The 14,280-nt window shown below is 42.2% G+C and overlaps 2 pseudogenes; one reads left to right on the forward strand and one right to left on the reverse strand.

The window, feature by feature from the left end:
* The window catches only part of LOC138399495 (cytochrome P450 4F2-like), an 859,494-nt pseudogene that overhangs the window by 826,489 nt on the left and 18,725 nt on the right, over nucleotides 1–14,280 (forward strand).
* LOC138399484 (chromatin target of PRMT1 protein pseudogene) lies at nucleotides 1,007–2,951 on the reverse strand (annotated as a pseudogene).

The raw sequence follows: 14,280 nt of genomic DNA on the forward strand, positions 1-14,280 counted from the left end.
ATGGGACCCCAATCTCTTCTGGCTTGAAAGGTCTCAGGGACTGAAGAAAATCAGCAAGAAAAAAAAATCAAACAGCCCCATTAAAAAGTGGGCAAAGGACATGAACAGAAACTTTTCAGAAAAAGATAGATTAATGCCTAACATACGTGAAAAAATGCTCAACATCTCTAATCATCAGGGAAATGCAAATCAAAACCACAATGAGATAGCACTTAATTCCAGTGAGAATGGCTTTTATCAAAAAGTTCCAAAACAATAAATGTTGGCATGGATGAGGAGAGATAGAACACTCATACACCGCTGGTGGGACTGCAAACTAGTACAGCCTGTATGGAAAGTAATATGGAGACACCTCAAACAACTAAAAGTAGAACTACCATTTGATCCAGCAATACCACTACTGGGAATCTACCCAAAGGAGCAAAAGACATTCTATAAAAAAGATATCTGCACTACAATGTTTATAGCAGCACAATTCACAATTGCAAAGATGTGGAAACAACCCAAGTGCCCATCAACATGAGTGGATTAATAAAATGTGGTATATGTATACCATGGAGTTCTACTCATCATTTTCACTTCTTTTCTGTGTGCCATGGCTACTTCTCTCTCTCTCTCCCCACTCCCTCCCTTTTTTCTCTTACTTTCCTTTCTGTCTTCCTTTCCTTTCCTCTTCCTTTTCTTCCTTCCTTCCTCCCTTCCTTCCTCCTTTCTTTTCTCTTTCTTTCTCCCTCTCCTGCCTTAACCTTTCCTTTCTCTTGCTTCCTTTCTTTCTCTTTCTTTCTTCTTTCTTTCTCTTTCCCTCTTTCCTTCGTCCTCCTTCCTTCCTCCCTCCCTCCGTTCTCCTCTCCTCTCCTTTCTTTCCTTTTCTTTTTCAGGAAAATAAATAAACTTTGTACTTCTGTCCACCCTAAACTTTGTTTGAGAATTCTTTCTCCACCCACTGTGAGCACCTTGTAAGTTTCCACCCTTTCAAGAAGATTTCTCTCTTTTTTTTTTTTTTGAGAGAACAATTTGTTATAATTAACCAGAAATACAAGATTCCACTGAAACTGGAACAGTTGACAGAATATTGCTGTACTTAAACCTTCGAGGAACATACAAACAGGGTCAAACAAAGCCACTGAGAGGAAAAGCCCAAGATCGGTATGGGATAAACATGAAGATAATTGCATTCCAGCATGGGTATCTTCTGACCCCTCCCGGCAGTTCATCTACCACCATTCTCCCATCCTTCTCCCTCCGACACACCTGCCAAACCAAATGGCTTCTTCCCCTGTATTGCAGGTGTAAGCCAGCCCAATAGGACCCCTTTGGGATATGATATAAAGCCAAGAGAAAGTTTGTACATCTCATACTAGGGTAGAAAGTGCACGTACTCAACCCAGTACAAACGGTTATCATCTATGTGGGGGTCAATGCACATGGTAGTAACTTCAATCAAATCAGAGATGCTACCACAGGTAACCTGTTATGTGGCCCTATAGCGATGTCAATGTTCCCAATTTACTACACTAAATTGTCAATGTGGCAGAATGCATTTTTGAGCTCTAGATATTCTAAACACTCCTAGGAGGCTATTAAAGAGGATGTAGAACAGAACTCTACAACCTCAGAAACCTAGGCATTAGGGAGAATGCTGGCTCTTTCTGGGACCTTTCTGTGGGAGCAAAGAGATGAAGAGCATATGACAGTTGAGGGGAGGCACGAGGCCAACACATTTGATTTGTGTTCAAAGAGAAGTCTGAGCAAAGGAGGAAAACAAAAAAACCCAAAACCCCAACCAAAGGAAAAAAACAGTTTCATACAACACTGTATCAAAAAGTGAAAGGAACACCTAAATGCACAAACTAACTGGTGGCAAGTTAAGTCCATAGCCTATTGTGATAGGTCCATCCAGCATCAATCAAGTTTCTTCTCATCTGTTATCTGAAGGTTATTTACAGATGTGGTGACTTTAACAAGAGTCTCTCACAGGAGGGTGGGCAGGCTTCAATCATTGGTTTCAGGATCTGTCTGCGCCATGTAGGCATCCAACTCGGCATCCAGGTGTCCTTTTGTTTTCGACATGTATGCATCTAATTGGTTGTCCAGATGCTCCTTCGTCAACACAGGGCGAGCAAGGGCACCTCTCCCTCGTCCACGGCCTCGGCCTCTGCCTCCAAAGCCCCCTCTTCCCCGACCTATCATACCCCGACCTCTACCACCGATTCCGCCACGACCCATAGCTCCACGCCCTAGGCCCCCTCTCCCAGGACCTCCACGACCTCGAACACCACCTCTTCTTAAGCCCATTCGGGGAGCTACGGCTCGTCCACCTCGGAGCAGGTTTTGACCTCGGAGCGACATCCCGCCCCTAAGTAGGGTTCTGGTGGCACGTCCCCCACGCAGTCCTCCTCTGGGCAAGCCTCTCTGGATTATGGGTAGGCCTCGTCCTCCGATTGCTCCCCTGGCCAGGGTCCCTATGGGTCGGCCTAACCGTGCCTGGATGTTACTCTTACCCAGGCGCTGCTTTAAGCTCTGCTTAAGTTTTAATGCTGCCTGGACAGAGGGTCTATTCTCCATCTGCTGGGCCAGTCTTCTGTTTCTGGCACTGGCTAGCTGCTGTTGTTGCTGCATCGAAGCCCGAATATTCACTGGCATCGGTTGTTTGTTCTTCAGCATATTAGTAAAGCTTCAAGGTCGAACAAAATGGATGTTTAAATAAAAGCTTTATTACAAAACATTTATTGGCATTTTCATGGCTTGCTAGACCAGGAGCTCCAGATCCCACGAACTTTTAAGTAAAGTGGTACACTTAGATCAAGGCTGATGTGGGTTAAAGACTCCACAGTTTCCACAAACTTGCAAGAATCAGAAACTTAGAAATGCAGCTAAGTGCAGCACATTCAATCAAAAGTGATAACAAGGGCTCAGGTAACAGTTTTGAGAGAGGTGGAAAGTATGAAAAACACGCAATAAGCAGATATGATAAGAGACAGAAGATGCAGTTTCAAAGACAAACGAACAAAGCCTAAACCTTGGGAGACCTGAGGGAGCATTGTAAGGGCAAATATGAGAAAGGGCTACAGTACCTTCAGAGCTCATGGAAATAATGCACTCATATAAATTATAGGAGTGTAACAAATTTAAAAATATATTTGTCACTTAGTAACATGAATATAGATAATTAGTGTACCATGTCTTAAGAGATAAGGATAGAAGCACATGTGCTTCAAAAGAGGCAAAAATAGACACTAGATAAATCTCTTAGTGGTCTAACATCAAGCGAGAGAGAAGCCTGAAAGTGCATGTGCATCTGTCTAACATAGAGGGCCGGTGAAAAGGCCTTTCCTCCTATCCACAGTGCCACAGCAAAAGGCAGACAGGGAGGGGGCTAACGATGGACATGTGGGCAGAAGTCAGATTATGAGAGCTTTTTATCAAGAGGTCTCCATGGGGCTAGTTTCATCTTACACGCTAACTTCAATTGTTTGATTGGTGGCTGTCTGGAATCTCTTGGGAAAGGGTATGAGCAGCTCAGGCTCATTAAGAAAAAAAAATATACCATAATTGATCCTTATGTCTGCTCTGGTCAGGAGGTGGGGAACAGTAACATTGTGCCCTGATTTTGCCATTTCTAACTAAAAGTCTTACCTTCTCCCTCCAGAAAAACACTACCTACAAATGCTTGGAGTTAAACTGTCTGTCCCCAGGTTAGCAAACACAAGACAGCCCAAGTGAAATGTCAGAATACATACCACCCCGGATTCCCTGGGGCCAAAGCCAAGGTGAGATTCTGACGAGACTAGAATGTGATGTAGGGAGACCTTGCCCAAGATAATAGGGGATGATGAGGTTGGATTAAAAAAATTAAGTCTAGAACCATGATAAAGGGCTTGTTTCCAAATTTTGTGTGAGAGAAGGGCAGAGCCAAAGTTTGCAATGAGGCAGAGGTGGGATGATATTTAGGACGTGGACCTAGGGACATATGAGTGATCGAGGTTGGAACTCATATGTCCCTTTACAGTGCAGGTGTGTGAGAAGTTGTCCAGAACATCAGCCATCTGTCTGAGGCTTGATTTTGTAGGACAGGAGTGGAGAACATTATGCTTAGCACTCAACAAAAATCTGCTGAATGAATGTAGTTGACAAGAAAGATGACCAATGAGATGATGGATGAGAAGGGACTGCCCTGACCTAGCAAAGAATATTTGATGTTCTTACTCTCAACCTCACCTTCCAATGAGCAAACCCATATTGTCCTGAAATGCCATTTGCACACATCACCTCTAACACTGAGAACTTCTGGATGCAAGGAGCATCTCTTGCCACGATTAGTGGGGAGATATAGAGGAGAATAGAGACATGGAAGGGGAAGCTGGCTTTTTCAGACCAGGAGGGTCGACCTTGGATGGATCCAGTAAAGGTCTGCTTTACCAGATGCCCAAAGAAGTTGGGCTACTTGAAAACCAGGAAGGGTCCCTGTTGGGTGGGTGACTACTTAAGGTCCTCTGGTGCCCAAATCAATGATGCTACTTACCTTGGTTATCTTTTAGGTTCTCCAACTTGATTCTCTGTAATCATGAATCTCGATCAAGATGTTTTTCCTTTGCTCAACCTCTGACTGCCATCTCTAGCACTAGCTCTTTGTTTTGCTCACCTCGATGTCACACTAAAGCTGGAGTTTAAGGCTTTCTTTTTGAGACAGAGTCCAAAAGTTCATAGTGTTGAAATAGTCCAGAACATAATTCAGAAGTTCTCAGTATTGGAGACGATGTGTGCAAGTGGTGTTTCAGGACAGTATGAGTTTGCTTATTGGAAGGTGAGGTTGAGAGTAAGAACATCAAATATTCTTTGTTAGGTCAGGGCAGTCCCTTCTCATTCATCGTCTCATCGGTGTCTTTCTTTCTTTCTTTCTTTCTTTCTTTCTTTCTTTTTTTTTTTTTGAGACAGAGTCTCACTCTGTTGCCCAGGCTAGAGTGCCACAGCATCAGCCTAGCTCACAGCTACCTCAAACTCCTGAGCTCAAGCGATCCTCCTGCCTCAGCCTCCCGAGTAGCTGGAGTAGCTGGGACCACAGGCATGTGCCACCATGCCTGGCTAATTTTTTTTTTCTATATATTTTTAGTTGTCCAGCTAATTTCTTTCTATTTTTAGTAGAGATGGGGTCCTGCTCTTGCTCAGGCTGGTCTCGAACTCCTGAGCTCAGGCTGGTCTCGAACAATCCACCCACCTTGGCCTCCCAGAGTGCTAGGATTACAGGTGTGAGCACCGTGCCTGGCCTTAAGGCTTTCTTAGATTACTACACATTTTTATTTTTGTCCCCAACTATTCATTCATTCATTCATTCATTCTTTCATTCAATGACGGTTAATTGAGCTCCTCCTTAGCGTGAGTCACTGAAGGAGGCAGAAGGAACACAGTAGTGAAAAAGATGAACAAGGTCATGCTTCCATGCATGAGGCTCAGAGTTTCATTGCAGAGAGAGAGAGAAGAAAGAAGTAAACCAGATACTTTTTAAATAGAAATAAATGTAAAAAACATAAACAGAGTGATCGTATAGGAACTTGCTAGGGAAAATATCTTTGGATGACATGGTTGAGGGAGGTCTTTCTGGACAGGTGAGAGCTGCTGTCAAAATCTAACAAACTGCTATGAGAAGGGAAGGGGAGACCTAACTAGCCCACTTCACTTGTGCTTGGGAATCAGACAGGCCAGTTGTGGTTCTGTCGAACAAAACATTCTACAGGAATGAAATCTACCCAACAATAGCACGCTAGAGCTTCATGAGGTCAAGTCTGTCCTATTCAATCAACAATGGATGGGCTGGAAATACAAAGACTCCTTAGCAAGGCCTGCAAAGCACTTAGAGTTTGGTAGGGATGCAAGCAGCTAAGCAAACCAGTTCAGGACCGTATGAAAAGAGAAGCAACAGAGACATATACATGGTGCTGTGGGTTCTCGGAGAGGTCTAGAGCCCAGCTTTGCCTTGGAGTGATAGTGGTTAGAAAAAAATGTCACAGAAAAGGAGACCTTTCAGCTGAGTATTGAAAATCAGCAGGAATAATTTTCTAGGCAGATCGAGAAAGCAAGGTCATCCCAAGAAGGAAGATGGTGTGTATGGATTGTTTGACATGTAGTTAAAAGAATGCACTCTGGGCTTAAACAGCAAGATTTGAATGTCAACTCAGCTGCATCCTAGCCTTGTGAGTTTGGGCGAGTTATTCAGCCTTCCTGGGACTCATTTCCCCACCTGCATGTGGGGCTAAATAACACTATCCTTGTAGGAGTTCCTATGAAGATTAAATGAGATAATGAATTGAAGAACTTAGCAAAATGACCCACATATGGTAGTTTCTTGATTTAAGTGAACAACTATTATTTATATTGTAAAGGAAATGCAAACATTAAAAAGATTGGCTGTGTGACTTCTAATATCCCTTTGTATGGTAAGATACGCCCAGAGCTTAGCTCAGTGTCTGGTATTTAGTGAGACTGCGCAATGCACATATTAGCTCTTTTTGTTGACATTATTCAACATTATAACTCTGGTCCAGTGGCATGGCAAAAATGGACCAATTCTAGCTCATTCTCAGCCAAGCTCTCCTGAAATGACAGTTCTTCCCTTCTTACCCCAACTCAGTGCTCTCAACCAGAGGTGATTTTTCCTCCTTCTCCCCACAAGGGGACATTGGCAGTATCTGGAGACATTTTTAGTCATCACGACCAGGGGGATGCTGCTAGCACGGAGTGACGGAGACCAGGAATGCGGCTCTACATGCCGCAATGCACAGGGCGGCCCCCATGGCAAAGAATTATCTGATCCCAAATGTCAATAGTGCCAAGGTCAAAGGACCTTTAATTTAAACTCATCAGCCCTTTTCTGATGTTGGATAGAGCCTCTGAGAAGTCTCTTGAGCCCATTGACTTGGTGTTCCAGCAGAGACGAGCTTCATGTCACACGCAAGACTAGAGATTTCTCTGTGAAATTTCATTTCCATATACATTTAAAGGAGCTATTAACAAAACCAGTCTCAGCTTACCTCGTGGAGGAATTTCTCTGTCTCCGCATCTCTGTTTAGAGAAAGTTTCATTCTTTAATCCTCATCCTTTAAGGCCAATGCATAGCCAAACATTCCTTCTGAACTGTGACAAAGGATTTTCAAGTGGACGATAGACTTGGTTCTTCTCTTTGGACACATGTCCCCACTCCCATCCTTAAAGGTGAAAAACGAAGTTGGTTACTGTTAAGGCTTTACCATAGACCACGTGCCACATTAAGGTCAGAGAGGGCTGATGAGTTTCAGTTGAAGGGTTTCTTAACTGTGGCATAATTGACATTTTGGCCTGGATAATTCTACGTATTTTAGTCATGATTTTTCAGTTGATTCTCACCAGCAGGTGTCATTATCGTGTGCATTGTGTGGATGAGGGAACAGAGATTCCCAAGAAGCAGAGTAACTGATTAATCTTGGTTGAATAATGTCCTCCTGTCCCCTCAAATCAAGTGCACCTGGAAAGTAAAATTATGACTTTATTTGGTAACGGTGCCTTTGCAAATGTAGTTAGTTAAGATCTGGAGATGAAATCCTCCTGGATTTAGTGTGTGCCCCAAATCTAGTAACCGGTGTCCTTATAAGAAGAGGAGGGGACACACAGAGAAAGAAAGAAAAGCAGACCATGTGAAGACGGAGGCAGAGACTAGAGTGATGCGTCTATAAGCCCAGAAACACCTGGAGCCACCAGAAGCTGAGAGAGAGGCATGGGAAGGATTGTCTCCCCGAAACTCCGGAACGGGCCAACTCTGCCAGTCCCAGTCTGCTGGCCTTCAGAACTGCGAGAGAATACATTCCTGCTATTTTAGGCCCCCCAGTTTGTGGTACTTTTTTTATGGCAGGAAACTAAGGCACCAGTCCAAGATCACCCAGTGAACAAGTGGTAGAATCAAATTTTATTTACTTTTTTTTTAAAAAATGTATTTTTTTTGGTAAAGATTGGGTCTTGCTATATTGTCCAGGCTGAACTAGAACTCTGGGACTCAAGCGATTTTCCTACCTCGGCCTCCCAAAGTGCTAGGATTACAGGTGTGAGCCACTGTGCCTGGCCAAGAAATAAATTTTTAAATAACAGCTGATGTCAATCCAGAGTTCCTGCTTTCCCCTTCACATCTGACTTTCTGCTACCAGAACTGTAATAGACCATGAAGGACCTGATTCCCCAGGAAAACTTTAGTTCTCTTGCTCCAATCATGTTGTGTTTAGCTCCTGTGTTTAATGATTGTCTTACTCCGCATCCTGGGGCTGAAGCTACCTCACCAGACATAGGGTGCATGGTCTTTTTGATGTGTTTGCTCTGGTACGCCCCTGGTCACTCACCCAGTGCTGGCATGGTGGTCCTTTCAGCTGACGGGTAAGCCGATCAACAGATTTTCAGGCTCTGTCTTGAGAAGATACCATGCAGGTCGACTCATTCTGGTTTACCTCCAAGAAGCATTGATTGGCCAGGGACACGATGTGCACCCACACCACCGGCCCTGGTTTATTGTGTCCTCTGCCTTTGGAGACAATCTGGGATGTCCTCAATGTCCTCCTGGTGAAAGTCTCCCTTCTTCCTCTCACACACTTCACCCTGGGTTTCACTGGCCTCACCTTTCCTTCCAGAAATTCAGGTGGCCTCTCTGTTAATGATGCATCTACAATGAAGCGCCTTCCTGAAAGCACTGCATTTTAGAATCCCCATGCAAGTAGCTTCTTGAATAGGATTGCGATCCCCTTATGTCATGGTTTGTCTTGGCCCTGGGACATATTATTCCTTCAGGACATTTTAGGGAAAGATGGTTCCCTGCACTAAACCCACCTTCCCCAGTCAGGCAGGCAGGACTGGACATAGACAGATCGTGGTTTAGGTTGAGCCTGGCTGGATAACTTCTTTGTATTAAATCTGCTCTCTGGTACCTTAGGACGAAGACCCCCAAACTCCTCCCTTTTCCACTTTTTTCATTGCTGCTTGCATTGAAGATCTGATGCCCTTTGCTAAAAATGAGAGGTGAGTGAAGAAGCATTAGGGTTAGTTGACACCCTGTTGCCAATAAAGCCTTCACAGCATCCTCCGTCCGTGATGGAGCCCCTTCTTCATAAGCACAGGAAACCGAGGGCCCACAAAAAGGTTTTAATTTCTTTTAAATTCAGAATAAAAAAGATGACTCTATCTAGCTTGGAGTAGAAGTATCTTTCTACAAACAACCAGCTGAAAATATAACTTTTAATATTATGTTTTCGGAGGAAGGAGCCCATGGAGGTAAGGGTGTCTTCCCAGCCCATGAAAGTCACACTGCAGTTCTGTCTTTGTCGGCCTTTGCTAGTTTAGTAATAATAAGAAAAACAATTCCTTGATAGCCCAGTTCACAAAGCATTTCCCTTTTTGGGGGGGGGGGGGGCTGTGTGTCTATTTAACCCTCTTTCCCATGAGGCACAAGTACACCAGAAGCATTTGCTCAATGAATGAAATCCACGCGGGAAATACTGAATGTTGTGACAGGGGTCTAAAGGTGACAAAGGAATTGACTGGCAGAGCTGGAAACTGAATCTCCCTCTGACCGATTTCAAGTCAGATAATTCTCTCTTCTCTGCCAGTTGAACTGAGCTTTGGGTATTTCTGTTCTGGCCCTCCAAGGTAATCTGATTTGATGTTTGAAAACTGCTTCAGGGAGTCATTGTTCCTGGCTGCCCCTGGAGGGCAGCTGAAGGTGTCTCTGAGATTTGCCAGGCACCACGTCCTAGGTCTAACCGCCCAGCAATTGCCAAGTGCTGGAAGTCTTCCCACTCCAGCAGCTGCTATGGAATTCAAGCACAGACTTTAAAAAGGTGACCTCCTCTGAGGACTTGGTGAAATGCTCAGATGCCCACCTGCGAGGAGGGGAACATCAACAGGCTGATAGCATCTCTCTTCCCCTCCAAATGCCTGTATATACTCAAACCGGGCATGGTCATGACATGAACATCAAACCTCCAGCTCCTCGGGTGTTGCTTGCCATCAATATCTCTGTTGACATCACGCCTAGATTTTAGAGAGTCCCCCTAACAGTGGGGTTCCTGGCTCCCACTTCTACTTGCCAGGATCCTAGAGACCTCCTCTCTCCACCCCTATTATGTACCTCGATTGTCCATATTATGGGATGCCTCCTTGATCAAACCTCCCTGGAATCCAGTGACTTTGCTTAATGAATCTGCCTCAGTTTATAAGGTTTTTGACAAAATTTTCTGAGTAGGGAGACTCTGGAGGACAACGTTACATCAGAAAGCTTCTTTTTCATCTCCCCTTTTTGTCAGAGAGAAAATTAACAGCCATGGGATCTGGAGAATTTGAGACCAGAATGATCCCCGGAGGATAGCAAAAAGCATTTTCCAACTCTCAGTTCTGGGACAGTGGGAGAGCGCTGTGGTGGATAACTGAACATTCTGGAAGATCAACATCCAAACAATGGTGTCAGATAATTGAACAGTCTTCATTTGTCCTCTTGTGAAAGAAGGGGATGTGAAAATATTGTTTATTTATTTATTTTTTTAGCATGGACACCTTTGCACACAATGTTATCTTTTTAAAATTTTTAATTATTATTGGTATAGAATAGTTGTGTATCTTTATAGGGTCCATGTGATGTGTTGATGCAGGCACACAAAGTGAATTAATCACATCAGGGTAATTGGGTCACCTGTCACTTCAGGCATTTATCATTTTTTTCTGTTGGGAACATTCCGATTCCACTCTTTTAGTTATTTTAAAATATATCCTGATTATGGTCACTTTGTTGTGCTATCAAACATTATTCATTCTATCTATCTAACTATATTTTTGCACCCAATAACCATTCCCACTTTATCTCCCCCTCCCTGCCACCCTTCCCAGCCTCTGGTAACCATCATCCTCCTCTTTGTCTCCATGTGATAAATTGTCTTTAATATTTAGCTCCCACATATGAGTGAGAACATGCAAGATTTGTCTTTCTGTGCTTGGCTATGAGATACTAATTTTGATCTTCAGAGAATCTCTTCTGAGTGAAATAATGAAGTTGGAGGAAAAACCAGGAAATAACCTAGCTTTCCTATTCTACCTATTATTCTTTTTTTATTATTTCAGCATATTATGGGGGCACAGAAGTTTAGGTTACCTATATTGCCCTTGCGCCTCCACCCCACCGAGTCAGAGCTTCAAGCATGTCCATTCCCCAGACAGTGCGCATCGCACTCATTATGTATGTATGCACCCATCCCCTCCCCCCTACCTTTGACCGACACCCAATTAATGTTATTCTTAAATGTGCTCTTAGGCAATGATCAGTGAAACCAATTTGATGGTGACTACATGTGGTGCTTATTTTTTCATTCTTGGGATACTTCACTTAGTAGAATGGGTTCCAACTCTATCCAGGAGAACATAAGAGATTCTATATCCCCGTTATTTCTTATAGCTGAGTAATACTCCATGGTATACATATACCACATTTTACTAATCCACTCATGTATTGATGGGCACTTGGGTTGTTTCCACATCTTTTCAATTGTGAATTGTGCTGCTATAAACATTTGGGTGCAGATGTCTTTTTTATAGAATGTCTTTTGTTCTTTTGGGTAGATGCCCAATAATGGGATTGCTGGATCAAATGGTAGGTGTACTTGTATCTGTTTAAGGTATCTCCATATTGCTTTCCACAGAGGTTGCACTAGTTTGCAATCCTACCAGCAGTGTATGAGTGTTCCTGTCTCTCTGTATTTATGCCAACATTTATTGTTTTGGGACTTTTTGATAAAGGCCATTCTCACTGGAGTTAAGTGATATCTCATTGTGGTTTTGATTTGCATTTCCCTGATGATTAGAGATGTTGAGCATTTTTTCATATGTTTCTTGGCCATTCTTCTGTCTTCTTTTGAAAAATTTCTATTCATGTCCTTTGCCCGCTTTTTGATAGGGTTGTTTGATTTTTCTTGTTGATTTTCCTGAGTTCTAAATAGATTCTAGTTATCAGTCCTTTATCGGATGTGTAGCATGCGAAAATTTTTTCCCATTCTGTAGGTTTTCTGTTTACTCTCACGACAGTTTCTTTGGCTGTGCAGAAGCTTTTTAATTTAGTCAGGTCCCATTTATTTATTTTTGTTGTTGCTGTGATTGCCTTTGGGGTCTTCTTCATAAATTCTTTGCCTAGGCCAATGTCTGTAAGAGTCTTTCCCACATTTTCTTCTAGAATTCTAATAGCTTCACACCTAAGGTTTAAGTCTGTTATACACCGTGATTTGATTTTTGTGAGAGGTGAAAGGTGTGGGTCCTGTTTCAGTCTTCTACATGTGGCTATCCAGTTTTCCCAGCACCATTTATTGAATAAGGATTCTTTACCCTAGAGTATGTTTTTGTCTGCTTTGTCAAAGATTAGATGGCTATATGAGGATGGTTTTATATCTGGATTCTCAGTTCTGTTCCACTGGTTGATGTCCCTGTTCTTGTGCCAATACCAAGCTGTTTTAATAACCACAGCCTTGTAGTATAGTTTGAAGTCTGGTAAATTAATACCTCCCATTTTGTTCTTATTGCCTAAAATTGCTTTTGCTAAATGGGGTCTTCTCTGGTTCCATACAAAGCATAAAATTATTTTTTCTATATCTGTGAAAAATGATGTTGGTAATTTAATAGGGATTGCATTGAATCTGTAGATCAGTTTGGGTAGCATAGACATTTTAACAATGTTGATTCTTCCAATCCAGGAGCATGGTATGGTTTTCCACCTGTTTACGTGCTCTGTGATTTCCTTCTTCAGTGTTTCACAGTTCTCCCTGCAGAGGTCTTTTACCTCCTTAGTTAAATATATTCCTAGGTATTTTATTTTCTTTGTTGCTATTGTGAAGGATATTGAGTCCTTCATTTGGTTGTCCGTTTGACTGTTATTGGCATATATCAATGCCTCTGATTTGTGTGTATTGATTTTGTATCCTGAGACTTTACTGAATTCATTTATCAATTCTAGGAGTCTCTTGGTTGAATCCTTGGGGTTTTCTAGACATAATATCATACCATGAGCAAAGAGTGAGAGTTTGGTCCCTTCTGTCCCTGTTTGGACACCCTTGATTCTGCTTTCTTGCCTGATTGCTCTTGCAAGGACTTCCAGCAGTATGTTGAAAAGTAATGGGGACAGTGGGCAACCTTGTCTGGTTCCAGTTCTAAGTGGGAATGCTTTCAATTTTTCCCCATTCAGTAAGATGTTGGATGTGGGTTTGTCATATATGGCTTGTATCATTTTTAGATAGGCCCCATCTATGCATATTTTATTAAGTGTTCTTATCATAAAAGGGTGTTGAATTTTATCAAATGCTTTTTCTTCATCTATTGAGAGGATCATATTTTCTTTGTTTTTGCTTCTATTTATGTGGTGAATTAAATTTATAGATTTGCATATGTTGAACCATCCCTGCATCTCTGGGATGAAGCCCACTTGGACATGATGGATTATTTTCTTGGTAAGCACCTGGATTCGATTTGCTAGGATTTTATTGAGAATTTTCGCATCCATATTCATAAGGGATATTGGTCTGTAGTTTTCTTTTTTTGTTGCATCCTTTCCTGGTTTTGGTATCAGAGTTATGTTTACTTCATAAAATGTGTTTGGGAGAATTCCATACTTCTCAATGTTGTAGAATAATTTTTGTAGGATATGCACCAGTTCTTTGTAAGTGTGGTAAAATTCGGGTGTGAAATCATCTGGTCTGGGGCTTTTCTTTTTGGGAAGGTTTTTATTTTGGGGGGGGAAGGTTTTTTTTTTCTGTTTTGATTTCAGTTCTTGATATTGGTCTGTTCAGGTATTCTATTTCTTCCTGATTGAGCCTAGGGAGGCTGTGTGTTTCTAAAAATTTGTCCATTTCCTCCATGTTTTCCAGTTTGTATGCATAAAGGTTTTTGTAGAATTCAAAGATGATATCTTGTATCTCTGTGGCATCGGTTGGGATTTCTCCTTTCATGTTCCTGATGGAGGTTATTAGAGATTTTTCTTTTCTGCTCTTGGTTAGTCTAGCCAAAGACATGTCAATTTTGTTTATCTTTTCAAAGAACCAACTTTTTGTTTCATTAATCTCCCATATGGTTTTTCTGTTGTCCATTTCATTTAGTTCTGATTGATCTTATTAATTTCTCTCCTTCTGCTGGGTTTGGGGTCAGTCCATTCTTCTTTCTCCAGCTCTTTGAGTCTATTCATTAGGTTATCTATTTGTAAGTTTTCTGTCTTTTTGATATAGGCATTTATGGAAATAAATTTTCCTC

Source organism: Eulemur rufifrons, chromosome 2, assembly GCF_041146395.1.
Source record: "Eulemur rufifrons isolate Redbay chromosome 2, OSU_ERuf_1, whole genome shotgun sequence".
Lineage (NCBI taxonomy): Eukaryota > Metazoa > Chordata > Mammalia > Primates > Lemuridae > Eulemur > Eulemur rufifrons.